Source organism: Mytilus galloprovincialis, chromosome 14, assembly GCF_965363235.1.
Source record: "Mytilus galloprovincialis chromosome 14, xbMytGall1.hap1.1, whole genome shotgun sequence".
NCBI lineage: Eukaryota > Metazoa > Mollusca > Bivalvia > Mytilida > Mytilidae > Mytilus > Mytilus galloprovincialis.
Window position 1 is genome coordinate 61,651,583 of NC_134851.1, and position 12,765 is coordinate 61,664,347.

At 31.3% G+C, this 12,765-nt stretch overlaps 1 long non-coding RNA gene across 1 annotated transcript; it reads right to left on the minus strand.

The window, feature by feature from the left end:
- Positions 1–5,170: 5,170 nt before the first annotated feature.
- LOC143058535 (uncharacterized) lies at positions 5,171–9,965 on the minus strand. Its single transcript, XR_012973105.1, has 2 exons — positions 9,836–9,965; positions 5,171–5,714 (listed from the first exon to the last, which is right to left on the minus strand). It is a non-coding gene; the product is annotated as an uncharacterized LOC143058535 (long non-coding RNA).
- Positions 9,966–12,765: the final 2,800 nt, after the last annotated feature.

Consider the following 12,765-nt stretch of genomic DNA (forward strand, 5'->3'; position numbering starts at 1 on the left):
CACCATATAGAGGGTTTGTTCCCAACTGGATAAATAAAACTTAGATATGATGTCTTCTCCTTGTACATTTTTTGTACTTAGCTACAAAAGGACAGCAGGAGTCTACATGCCAGTTTGTAGAATTTGAAGCATTTTACGTTTTTGTGGTTTTATCATAGAGTATTGACCCTTTGACTGCCATGGCATTGAAAAACGTTTTACCTTTGACTGCTAAGAATCGGCCTGGCTTCGAACTTTATCAAACAGCGCCATGGCAACCCTGACAACAATTGACAACGTCACGCTATTCTGCATGGTACCTGTATATGATTGCTCGTGTGATGACACCACAGTATGTCTGCTTCGTTCATTTATCACTCTCAAGTGTCGAATGTTTTTACTGTATTTGTGTTTTTTTTTATATTTGATCAGTCTTTTAATTGGTGTTAATTGCAATTTATTAGTATTTGTAAAAACTGATAGCCTCATTGACTTTAATGGTATTCAGAAAATCTGTGCCACATGGCCAATATTTTGGCCTTAAAGTTATTTCTCAAAAATGCCACGGCCCATTTTAAATCGTTTGTGTTGTATGAAACAAGTGAAACTGCGAGCTACTGCTCACTGATGATACCCCCGCCGCAAGTGGATAATATTAATAGTGTAAAAATATGCAAGTGTTCGGTAAACAGGAAGTTGTCAAGTGATGAATCTGAAAACTCATCACACGGTATAGCTGACTTATATAAATCCTGAAACCAAATTTCAGAAATCCTTGTATTGTAGTTCCTGAGAAAAATGTGACGAAAATTTTCAACTTGGCTATCATGTGTAAAATCATACAAGTGTTCGGTAAACAGGAAGTAGTCGAGTGATGAATCTGAAAACGCATCACACGGTATAGCTGACTTATATAAATCCTGAAACCAAATTTCAGAAATCCTTGTATTGTAGTTGCTGAGAAAAATGTGACGAAAATTTTCAACTTGGCTATCATGTGTAAAATCATACAAGTGTTCGGTAAACAGGAAGTTGTCAAGTGATGAATCTGAAAACGCATCACACGGTATGGCTAACATATATAAATGTTGATACCAAATTACAGAAAGGGTGGATGTGTAGTTACTGAGAAAAATGTGACGAAAGTTTCATGGGACGGACTGACTGACGGACGGACTGACGGACTGACGGACGGACAGACAGAGGTAAAACAGTATACCCCCCCTTTTTTAAAGCGGGGGTATAATAAACCATAATTAGTTATGGTGACAACACCAGTGTTTAGTTTAAAATATTTAACGGTTTTACTTCGATTGACATCAGAAGAAGTGTGACGTCTTTTGCATCACTTTTAAATTCACGACAGGCTCCCGTTCTAGAACAAACTCTATGTGTAATATGCTTTATTAAACTCAAATGTTCGGATTTGTGTATCAAATTCCATTGTCAAACTTTTGAAGAAGAAAAATAAAAACAATAAAAAAACTTCGGGCTTTGGAAAAGTTTTCTGATTTTGTTCTACATGCCTTTAGTTTGTATAATATCAAACATCGTCACAGCAAATAGGTATTTCGTCAATTTCGGTAAATGATAGAGCGAGAATATAAATTTATTTGTGAAAATTGCCACTGTGTGAAATTAAGTTCCTACAATTACAGACAGGCAAATTTTCTTTGTCTTGTTTTACTTTTTAGTTGATGATAAAATTGAAAATGGAAATGGGGAATATGTCAAAGAGACAAGAACCCGACCAAATATGTTAAAGGATGGCTTCTTAAAGTCAAGTGGCAAATAAATATGCATATATTAAGGACGTGAACATGCCACTTCTTCATTTACCAAGACCTAATTCTGATTTTTTGAAAAGAACATTTAAATATTCTGGTCTTATTACCTGGAATAATTTACCAAATAATATTAAAGAAATAGATATATTAGATACATTTATGACCAACTGTTCAAACTATTTTCTAACTGAACAGAATAAAGATGCATGAAACTAATGTATTTCTTTTTCTTCTTCTACTGAATGCATATGTGCTTATTTAACTGTATTATGTATTTTATATTGTATGTATTTTTGTACGTTTTTTATTTGTATAGATAGTTTTTGAAGATTAACATGTAATTGTTAAATGTGTTACCTTCGTTAAATAAAGAATTTTATTATTATTATGTAAACAATCGCCATATTGCTTTGTGACGTATTGGAATTTCCACAACAATATATATATTTTCGAATAACAGCCACTTTAACTCGCTTTGTAACTACGATGTACACCTTATCTACTAATATATATAAATAACGTCACATAATCTGTATATCTGTGTGGACCTAATCTACCATGTACCTATCTGATCACGTGACATGAATATTAATACACAAATTCTTGTTCAAATGTATAATTCCATAATATTTAAATAAACACAATTTCTTTTATGGTTGTGAAAATATTGAAGTTTCAAATATTAAACTCATGCAACACACATTATTTACATTTACCACAATTGATATTCTTTACAAAACAAAATCGAATAATACTGCATTCTTTTATACTAAATTAAATATCTGATATATAGATTCACTTACGTTTGCATGCAGTTTATTCACATTCGAGAGATATTTTCCTTTTCGTGTTTCAACACATCATCTCATTGTCAACTCATTGTCAACATTGATGTAAACAATCGCCATATTGCTTTGTGACGTATTGGAATTTCCACAATAATATATATATATATATTTCGATTCACAGCCACTTTAACTCGCTTTGTAACTACGATGTACACCTTATCTGCCAATATATTTAAATGACGTCACATAATCTGTATATCTGTGTGCACCTTATCTACTATCGTGCCTATCTTATCACGTAACATGAATATTAATACACAAATTCTTGTTCAGATTTTAGATTCCATAATATTTAAATAAACACAATTTCTTTTATGGTTGTGAAAATATTGAAATTTCAAATATTAAATTCATGCAACACACATTATTTATATTTACCACAATTGATATTCTTTATAAAACAAAATCGAATAATACTGCATTCTTTTATACTAAATTAAATATCTGATATATAGATTCACTTACGTTTGCATGCAGTTTATTCACATTCGAGAGATATTTTCCTTTTCGTGTTTCAACACATCATCTCATTGTCAACTCATTGTCAACATTGATGTAAACAATCGCCATATTGCTTTGTGACGTATTGGAATTTCCACAATAATATATATATATATTTCGATTCACAGCCACTTTAACTCGCTTTGTAACTACGATGTACACCTTATCTGCCAATATATTTAAATGACGTCACATAATCTGTATATCTGTGTGCACCTTATCTACTATCGTGCCTATCTTATCACGTGACATGAATATTAATACACAAATTCTTGTTCAGATTTTAGATTCCATAATATTTAAATAAACACAATTTCTTTTATGGTTGTGAAAATATTGAAATTTCAAATATTAAATTCATGCAACACACATTATTTATATTTACCACAATTGATATTCTTTATAAAACAAAATCGAATAATACTGCATTCTTTTATACTAAATTAAATATCTGATATATAGATTCACTTACGTTTGCATGCATTTTATTCACATTCGAGAGATATTTTCCTTTACGTGTTTCAACACATCATCTCATTGTCAACTCATTGTCAACATTGATGTAAACAATCGCCATATTGCTTTGTGACGTATTGGAATTTCCACAATAATATATATATATATTTCGATTCACAGCCACTTTAACTCGTTTTGTAACTACGATGTACACCTTATCTACCAATATATTTAAATGACGTCACATAATCTGTATATCTGTGTGCATCTTATCTACTATATGTATGATAACTTTTTAATTTACAGTAATTTTTGGGCCGAATAAGGGCCTTATTGCTCCTACTCCTTTGATTGGTTAAGTTCCAGTGATGGTTATTTTCTTGTATGCAATCAAATGTTATGTTAAATTTTTTCTATAGTACTGGACAGGATAAAACTTTATTCATGCCAAGTATATCTTTATTTGTAACAAAGATAAATTCTGCACATTTTTTCTAAAAGTGCAAATTTAACAAAGACTATGGTCGAGTTGTTGTCGCTTTGACACATTCCCCATTTCCTTTTTCAATTTTAATAGGGAAAAATCAATGGTGGTATTACACCTAGAGCAAATCTGACATGTGTGGGTAATCTTCTTTCTATGAAACTACTGAGACACATTTAACCATACTTGACCATAATAATAAATATGTTTTTTCTTTAAAAAATTTGTAAGGGTTCCACGGAACCCAGTGTCTCGCCTACTTTTGCTGTTAATCGCAGACTCAACAAAAATGAGGAAAAACATCAATAAAAATTTCCCTCTCGATATTGTCTTTTGATTGAAAGAAGCTTCCAAGTTTGGTAAAAAAATCCAGGATAGTTTATGAATCTAATAAATGTTTTATAAACTTTAACTGCAGACTGTATGTAATGTTAACTGGAAGAAAAACTAAGTCCATTTATAAGTAAAATACGGAAAAAGTGATATTTTTTTTTACAAAATTTACTTCTGAATAATATCTTATGATCAGAAACAAGCTTTTGTCTAAGTTTGGTAGAAATCCAGGATAGTTTAAGAACATTATAAAAATTTTAAAAACTTAAACCACAGAGTGAATGTTTTGTTTCTGGCAAAAAAACTAAGTCCATTTATAAGTAAAATACGGGAAAGTGGAAATTTATTTTTACAAAATTTTCTTCTTGATACTATCTTATGATCATAAATAAGCTTCTGTCCAAGTTTGGTACAAATCAAGGATAGTTTATGAAAGTTATTAAAATTTGAAAAACTTTAACCACAGAGTGAATGTAATGTTTCCTCGCAGAAAAACTAAGTCCATTTATAAGTAAAATATGGAAAAGTGGAAATTTATTTTTACAAAATTTTCTTCTTGATACTATCTTATGATCATAAACAAGCTTCTGTCCAAGTTTGGTACAAATCAAGGATAGTTTATGAAAGTTATTAAAATTTTAAAAACTTTAACCACAGAGTGAATGTAATGTTTCCTCGCAGAAAAACTAAGTCCATTTATAAGTAAAATACGGAAAAAATGGAATTTTATTTTTACAAAATTTACTTCTGGATACTTTCTTATGATAAACAAGCTTCTGTCCAAATTTGGTAGAAATTCAGTATAGTTTAAGAAAGTTATTAAAATTTCAAAAACTTTAACCACAGAGTGAATATTTGTGGACGCCGCCGACGACGACGACGACGGAATGTAGGATCGCTTAGTCTCGCTTTTTCGACTAAAGTCGAAGGCTCGACAAAAATGTATCAGATGACCCCACCTTCCAACCCTCATGGCCCACATGAATAAAAATGGAACATAGGGGTAAAATGCAGATTTTTGTATATATCTCTGAAACTAAACCATTTGGAGCAAATCAGACAGGGGGCAGTTGATGGTTTTCTCAGAGCATGGGTCCTGTGTAATTTCGAGGAGAAGATTTTTTAAAAGTTAACGGACATTTAATATGGACGACAGACAACAAGTGCTGCCCATTGGACCAAGATCGTTTTTAACCCTTAAAGTACACCACTTACCATTTTGTGTACAACATCCCAGGAAATTAATAATATTTTCATGGCATCCTATTAATTTCATCACTTCCATTTCTTGCATTAAATCTGTCAATTCTCTATCGGTTGCATCCTCTAAAATATTTAAATAATATTGACAATTATTAATGGATAAAACCATTGGTCACATTCAAAGAATACTGTGGATTCATTCATTTTCATGGATTGCTTAAAACTTGCATAATCGTGGATATTTGATTTTGTAATTTTTTCCAATCTCTGTATTCAAAGTCTATTCAAAATATGTTATTCAATGAACATTTGAATTCAATGTTCACCTGTACCCACGAAAATTGGTATCAAACTAATGTTAATGAATCAAAAGTAATTTGTCCCAACCCAGGACTATATGTCCCCATTCAAAAACATTGATCAGGAACCCTCCCCTTGCAGTGGCATAGCTTGCATGTATGCTCAGATGCTCAAGCATCCACATCATTTTGACAAAACAAAAATAAAAAAAACAGTAGTTTAACTCGGAAGTATCAAAATGTAACAAGGCTGAGGATATGAGGATAACATCCAGTCATTTTCGAAGCAGTATGCCTGGTCTTTCATTTAGGATAATTTAGTTTGATACATAAATCGCAGAATAGTGTTTCAAGTTAACTTTTCTTCGTATAAATAGTCTATGTCATCAGCTAAGGCAAGCGGAGAGGACTGATACGCAGACCCATGGACATGTTTCATCTGAAATTGAACCTAGTGGAGGGATGGCTTCTCATTTGACTATAGTAACTAACAACTAAAACACCATATCCTGATATCGTTTCTTGCGACATTGTAAACGACGTGATAAAACAAATCAATTTGTAATAGATCGTGATAAGTCCTAGGCTTATGAATTCCCGTTTCTATTTAGGTTCAAATACTAATTTTATTTTTATTCAGTAAAGAACAAAGATCCAATATTCCCCGCCATGCACATTACATGTCATATTTTATCTATCAAAGGCCAAGGAACAAGGGAATAACTAAAAAAAACTTTTATTTCTTTTTCTTTTTTATTTTTAATATCTAAAAAGAAATAAAAGCTTCACAGCAAATGAAATGGGATTTCCATTACAATTTATATTTCAAAGGGACATTACTAGTTAAAAATATTTGATTACGAATTATTTTCAAAATTGTCAAAGACATTGCTTATGATATGAGTTTCACTTAATCTGACATGAATTGTACACATGAGAGTGCTAACAATACCGGACGATCGGACGCCCGGTATTTTTATGTCTCCTGCATGCGTTTAGCTCAGTAATAAAAAATCCAAGGTTGTAGACTCAAATTCCTGGAAAGAGAAGTCACTTCAGTTCCTATACTCAGAAGTTCCTAAATTATACAGAAGTGCCGCTGTAATGGAGTCCGTTTAAACGGTTTTTGATATGTCAAATAGAAGATTGGGGGGGAAACTTTACATCAAATATTTATGAATTGAATTATGGTAGTTTCAAGAAAACAATAAAATTTGGTTAAAAATATAAATATATGAATTGGTGGGTATTTTGAATTTAAACAAAAATCTAACTAGTGTCGGATTCTGGGGGAGTACATGTGCTTAAATAAAAAATATTTTCTGCACAAAAAGGTCCAAAACATTTTTCGGCTCGCTCGACTCGGCAAAACATCCACATCATTTCAACCCTGGCTACGCCACTGCCTTGGATCCCCAATAGAACAAGCAGAGCTTGCATTGCTCACAAGTTTGTTTTTTTGCTTAAATCTTTCATCAATGACTGTTTTTGCTTTTCAATTTATATTTAATAATAAGAGGCTTACAAATGCCAATACAATGTTCATTGTATCTGTCATATTTTCATTAAAAGCAAATAAATGCATTTTACCCATTTGTTCCATTTTAACCAAAGTGTCTTTGTTTCTTGAAGTACAAGGAAATAAAATACAAATTTATACTAAATTCATTTGCGAAGATTTATAAAGTTAAAAAAAAAATAAAACAACTTGTGTAATTTTCCTTAAAGGTCAATAACTCCGTAACGGGTCAATTGACAATTTTTGTCATAAAAAACATTTTTGAAGATGTTACTTTGCTGAACATTTTTTGCTGTTTACAGTTTATCTTTATCTTTAATTAATTTCATACAAAAACTAAAAAAAATCCTTAAAATAACCAATTTAGTGGCAGGAACCCAACAATGGCAGCCATGTTTGTCGATGGATCAAAACTTCGAATACAATTTATAAGCAAGATACCAGATAATTAAGGAAATTTTTTTTGTTAAAGTTTGAAATCTTTGGCCCAGTAGTTTCAGAGAAGGTTTTTTGAAATAGTTAACAACAGATGATGATGGACGCCAAGTCATTAGTGATAACATAAGCTCAAATGGTTATAGCTAACAAGAATGTGTCCCCAGTACATGAATAGCCCATCCACACTATCATTTTCTATGTTCAGTGGACCTTGAAAATGGGGGAAAATTTCTAGTTTGGCATAAAAATTACAAAGATTATAAAATAGAAAACATGAGTCCTAAGTTTCAAGTTGATTGGACTTCAACTTCATCAAAAACTACCTCTACCAAAAACTTTAACCAATCCTTTAACCTGAAGCGGGACAGACAGACGGAAGGACAAACGGACGGAAGAACGAACCAATGGATGGACAGATGAACAAATGGACAGACAAAAGAACGAATGAATGGACGCACAGAACAGAAAACATAATGCACCAAAATGGGGCATAATAAATGGGACATTAAAATGGGTTTTAATCGATCCTACAAACTATCCATGTTTATGTAATAAGGAGTACTGTCTTTTGGTATGTATAACGAACACATTTACATTTATACCCTGTGTGTTATACATGACTACAAATATTTTCTTAGTTTTTTTTCAGGTCCAAAATTGGACCAAGAAATTTCCAATTGAAGTGAAAAGTAAGGATTTTTTTTTGCTCAAACCTTGATTGTTTTTTATGTGTTATAATATTAATATTCTTGATTTGTCATGTTTTATTCAAATAAAATACATTTTATATCTTTGTTGTTACGTTTTTCGTGTAAATTTGTCAATATGTTTTGCAATCCGGAAATTTGCCAATTGTCTTAATATTGAAGACACAATAAAGCTTTTGTTATTGGTTAAATTAGCCAAAAGTTGTGTTCCTTGTTGTCATAACTTATTGTTTTGTATGTGTTCATCATAAAGAGTTGAAGAAAAGTGTATGAAAATTGAATAAACAACACTCATTTTGAAAAGATAAACCATATAATATATCAGGTGATCACAAGTCATGTTGGTCAGTCATGTGACATAATATTGTAAAGTGATGATTTATTCTATGAGAAGTATATTTTTATAAATACGTTTTTACTTTGTAACTTTTCAACTTTTAAACAACTGTTTAAAACCTTTCAAGAAATTATGATTGAAAACATGATTATCACATAATTGTAACCTGAACAAATTTAATTAGGAACAAGGTCAATTTGTCACTGATTTGTTTTGACATTCATTAGACCTGGGGTTGAAGTCATAAAACTTTGCTCAGTGCTCGGAGCACAAAAATCTTGCTCAAAACATAAAATCCAGCATTTTGATTGGTTTTTATTTGTTTAAGTACAAAAAACTGACTCAAATATTTATTACTTCAAGGCCTGTTGATTGAGGTGGGATAATCCAGATTAACAGCTAGAATCATCAAACAAAAAATAAAAGTATTGAGATTTTAACAATTCATTACAGCACTAATGACATTAATTGATTTGTAATTATTTTATTGTTTGAATCAGAACATTAATTGGATATTTATAATCTTGTCCTTTATACTCAAACAATTCATCCTTTTAACTGTGATTTTCAAAAAATTATCAAAGTTCAAAGCCCATAATTATAGCAAAAATGAGCCAAGCGGAACAAAACTGAAACTTAACAATTCCTAGTTGTGGAATTAGGGAATGACAGAATGATGGAATGACGGAATGACAGAATTACTGAATGACCGAATTACGGACATGGGTAAAACTATATGGCACCGACATCTTTGTTGCGGGCCATATTCGTTGCAGGGCCATAACAATACAAATTTTTCAATAAAGATAAAAAAGATGGAAAAAATTCAATTCTTATTTCCCAAAATTTTATGCTTGTCTAATAAAAAAAGAAAACCTAAGCATAAATCCAGTTTTCATTAATACTATTTGATTTTTGATCTAAAATATATAAGTAAATTTTACCCTTCAACATCTTGACTGCTATGGCAGTTGTTGGAGCTTTATTTAAACCAACAGTTTCTGCTTTAAAAACTTTACCAAATGCTCCTTCCCCAAGAGGTTCACCAAGTGATAACCTATAACAATAAATAAATTATTTCATCTCATATTCATTTAGAAATTGAGATACTGATTGATGTAACCATATATATATATAACTAAATAAAATTCTAATAGTTGTACACATTTTCTTAGATATAAGAAGATATGGTATGAGTGCCAATGAGACAACTCTCCATCCAAATGACAATTTATAAAAGTAAACCATTATATGTCAATGTACGGCCTTAACACAGAGCCTTGGCTCACACTGAACAACAAGCTATAAAGGGCCCCAAAATTACTAGAGTAAAACCATTCAAACGGGAAAACCAACGTTCTAATCTATATAAAACCAGAGGCTCTAAAGAGCCTGTGTCGCTCACTTTTGTCTATGTGAATATTCAAGGACATGACAAAATTGTGTTTTGGTGATAACTAAGATTTATGAAAAATGGTTAAATATTGACTATAAAGGGCAATAACTCCTAAAGGGGTCAACTGACCATTTCGGTTATGTTGACTTATTTGTAAAACTTACTTTGCTGAACATTATTGCTGTTTAGTTTATCTCTATCTATTATAATCATGATAATATTCAAGATAATAACCAAAAACAGCAAAATTCAGGGGTAGCAACCCAACAAAAGGTTGTCCGATTCATCTAAAATTTTTAGGGCAGATAGATCTTGACCTGATAAACAATTTCACTCTATGTCAGATTTGTTCTAAATGCTTTGGTTTTTGAGTTATAAGCCAAAAGCTGCATTTTACCCCTATGTTCTATATTTAGCCCTGGCGGCCATCTTGGTTGGTTGGCCGGGTCACTGGACACAATTTTTAAACTAGATACCCTAATAATGTTTTGGCCATGTTTGGTTAAATTTGGCTCAGTAGTTTCAGAGGAGAAGATTTTTATAAAAGTTAACGACGATGGATGACGGACGCCAAGTGATGAGAAAAGCTCACTTGGACCTTCGGGCCAGGTGAGCTAAAAACAAGAAACGAGAAACACATATAAATTATATAAACAAACTACAACTACTGTACATCAGATTCCTGACTTAGGACAGGTGCAAACATTTGCAGTGATGGATTAAATGTTTTAATGGGTTAAACCATTTATTACTAATGATTTACAATTTTCAGTGTTTTTGAACAATTTTGTACCGAGACACATGTTTTTTTTTATCTAGGTTATGTGAGAATGTTATATTTGCTCTTTTAAAAAATTACCAGAAAATCAAGTTTCTCACATTGTATTGCATGATCAGGCCTCTACAATAACATTTTTTTCAACTTGTCCAGGAGGACTTTGCATTATAAGTTGATTCAAGGAACAAAAGAAATTTAAAACAATAGAACAGAAGTTAGTTTTATATCTTTTTAAATATTTTTCAAAAATTATTAGTCAAGAAAAACTGAAACTAGTCATGTCACAGAACTTAGGATCTACTTTTTAACAATGCCAAGTCAAATCAGACTTGCATATGAGGCACCGTCTGATAGGCATGTCAATGTAAATTCATTGGATTTGTATCTTGTTTTTATTATAAAGTCGAATTTTTTGTCAGCTTTTTCCAGTTTTATCCATTTCATACAGTAAGTACAGAGTGAGTCATGGATGATATTACGACACTCATTCCAATTTATAATTGACTGGGGAAGATAATTAGGTCCTTTACTGAGGAATTATTTTAACTCTCCGTCTTGAAATATGTTAAGATCTCCTGTTATAACATGGGAAATTGGTCCATAAATGTATTTGGAATTACTGCAATTACATGAAGTAGGTGTATTTTCACTGATATTAAAATCTTTACACAATTGGCTATAATTTAACACAAATTTCCATGTAGATTTCTTGTAAATATAACAAATAAGAGGGAGCTCAGTTTTATCAAAATATCCAGGAATTTGTTCTTTAACAGAATGGTTGTTAAAAATACCAGCAATATTTACAAAATCAAAACCTTTATTGACATACTTTATTTTAATAAAATGTTTTTTTATGATCTTCAGGACGATCAATTTTAGGAAACAGTTTAGAATAACAATATGCCATTATAATTTGAACAATTTCGTACTTAGGACTGCTATATGAAATTGTGTTGCAATCCTCTAAAATTTTATTTAACTTATTAATCGGTAATGAACAGAGCTTTGTTAACAGATAATGTCTGCTGTTGTTTTTTGAAATAGAAATTAGGTCCGAAATATTGGTGTGATTGGTCCGAAATTTTCTTTGATTGTGATTTTTTCTACGACCATGAGAATGTTTTTTTTTCGAACAGTTTTAGAAACAATATCCAAAATGTTAACAGTATCGGTTCTTGATATTTTTTAATCTAATTTAATTCAATTATTTTCCGTGATTGTACAAACTTTGAATGAGATTCACCAGGCTGCTTATTTACTTCTTCCAAAGGTTGAACTGCTAAATATTTGATAAGATGACTGTGCTTCTTAAGGTGTTGATAAATGATACTTTTGAATTTATTGGGTTATTTTCTTGAGTGCGTTTAGATAAATATCGACCAGTTTAACCTACGTACTGAATACCGCATCCTGGTTTGTTTCATGTGAGTAAATAAATAAGACTGTTTGTTTTTCAAGTTATATCAGTTTCAAATTTTAAAGAAAATGAGCGACCATTAAGTGTGGACCTTACCGTATTGTTGGTGGAAAGACAGGGACATGTTACTCATTTTTTGGCATGACACTTATCGATAGAAGGGTAACCACGATTTTTATTTTTAAAAATGTTAGCGATGGTAGTATTTTTAGATAGGCGATTTTGAAGATTGAGACGTGTAATTACCCTTTGAACGAGTTAAGTATTTAATATTTTTCCA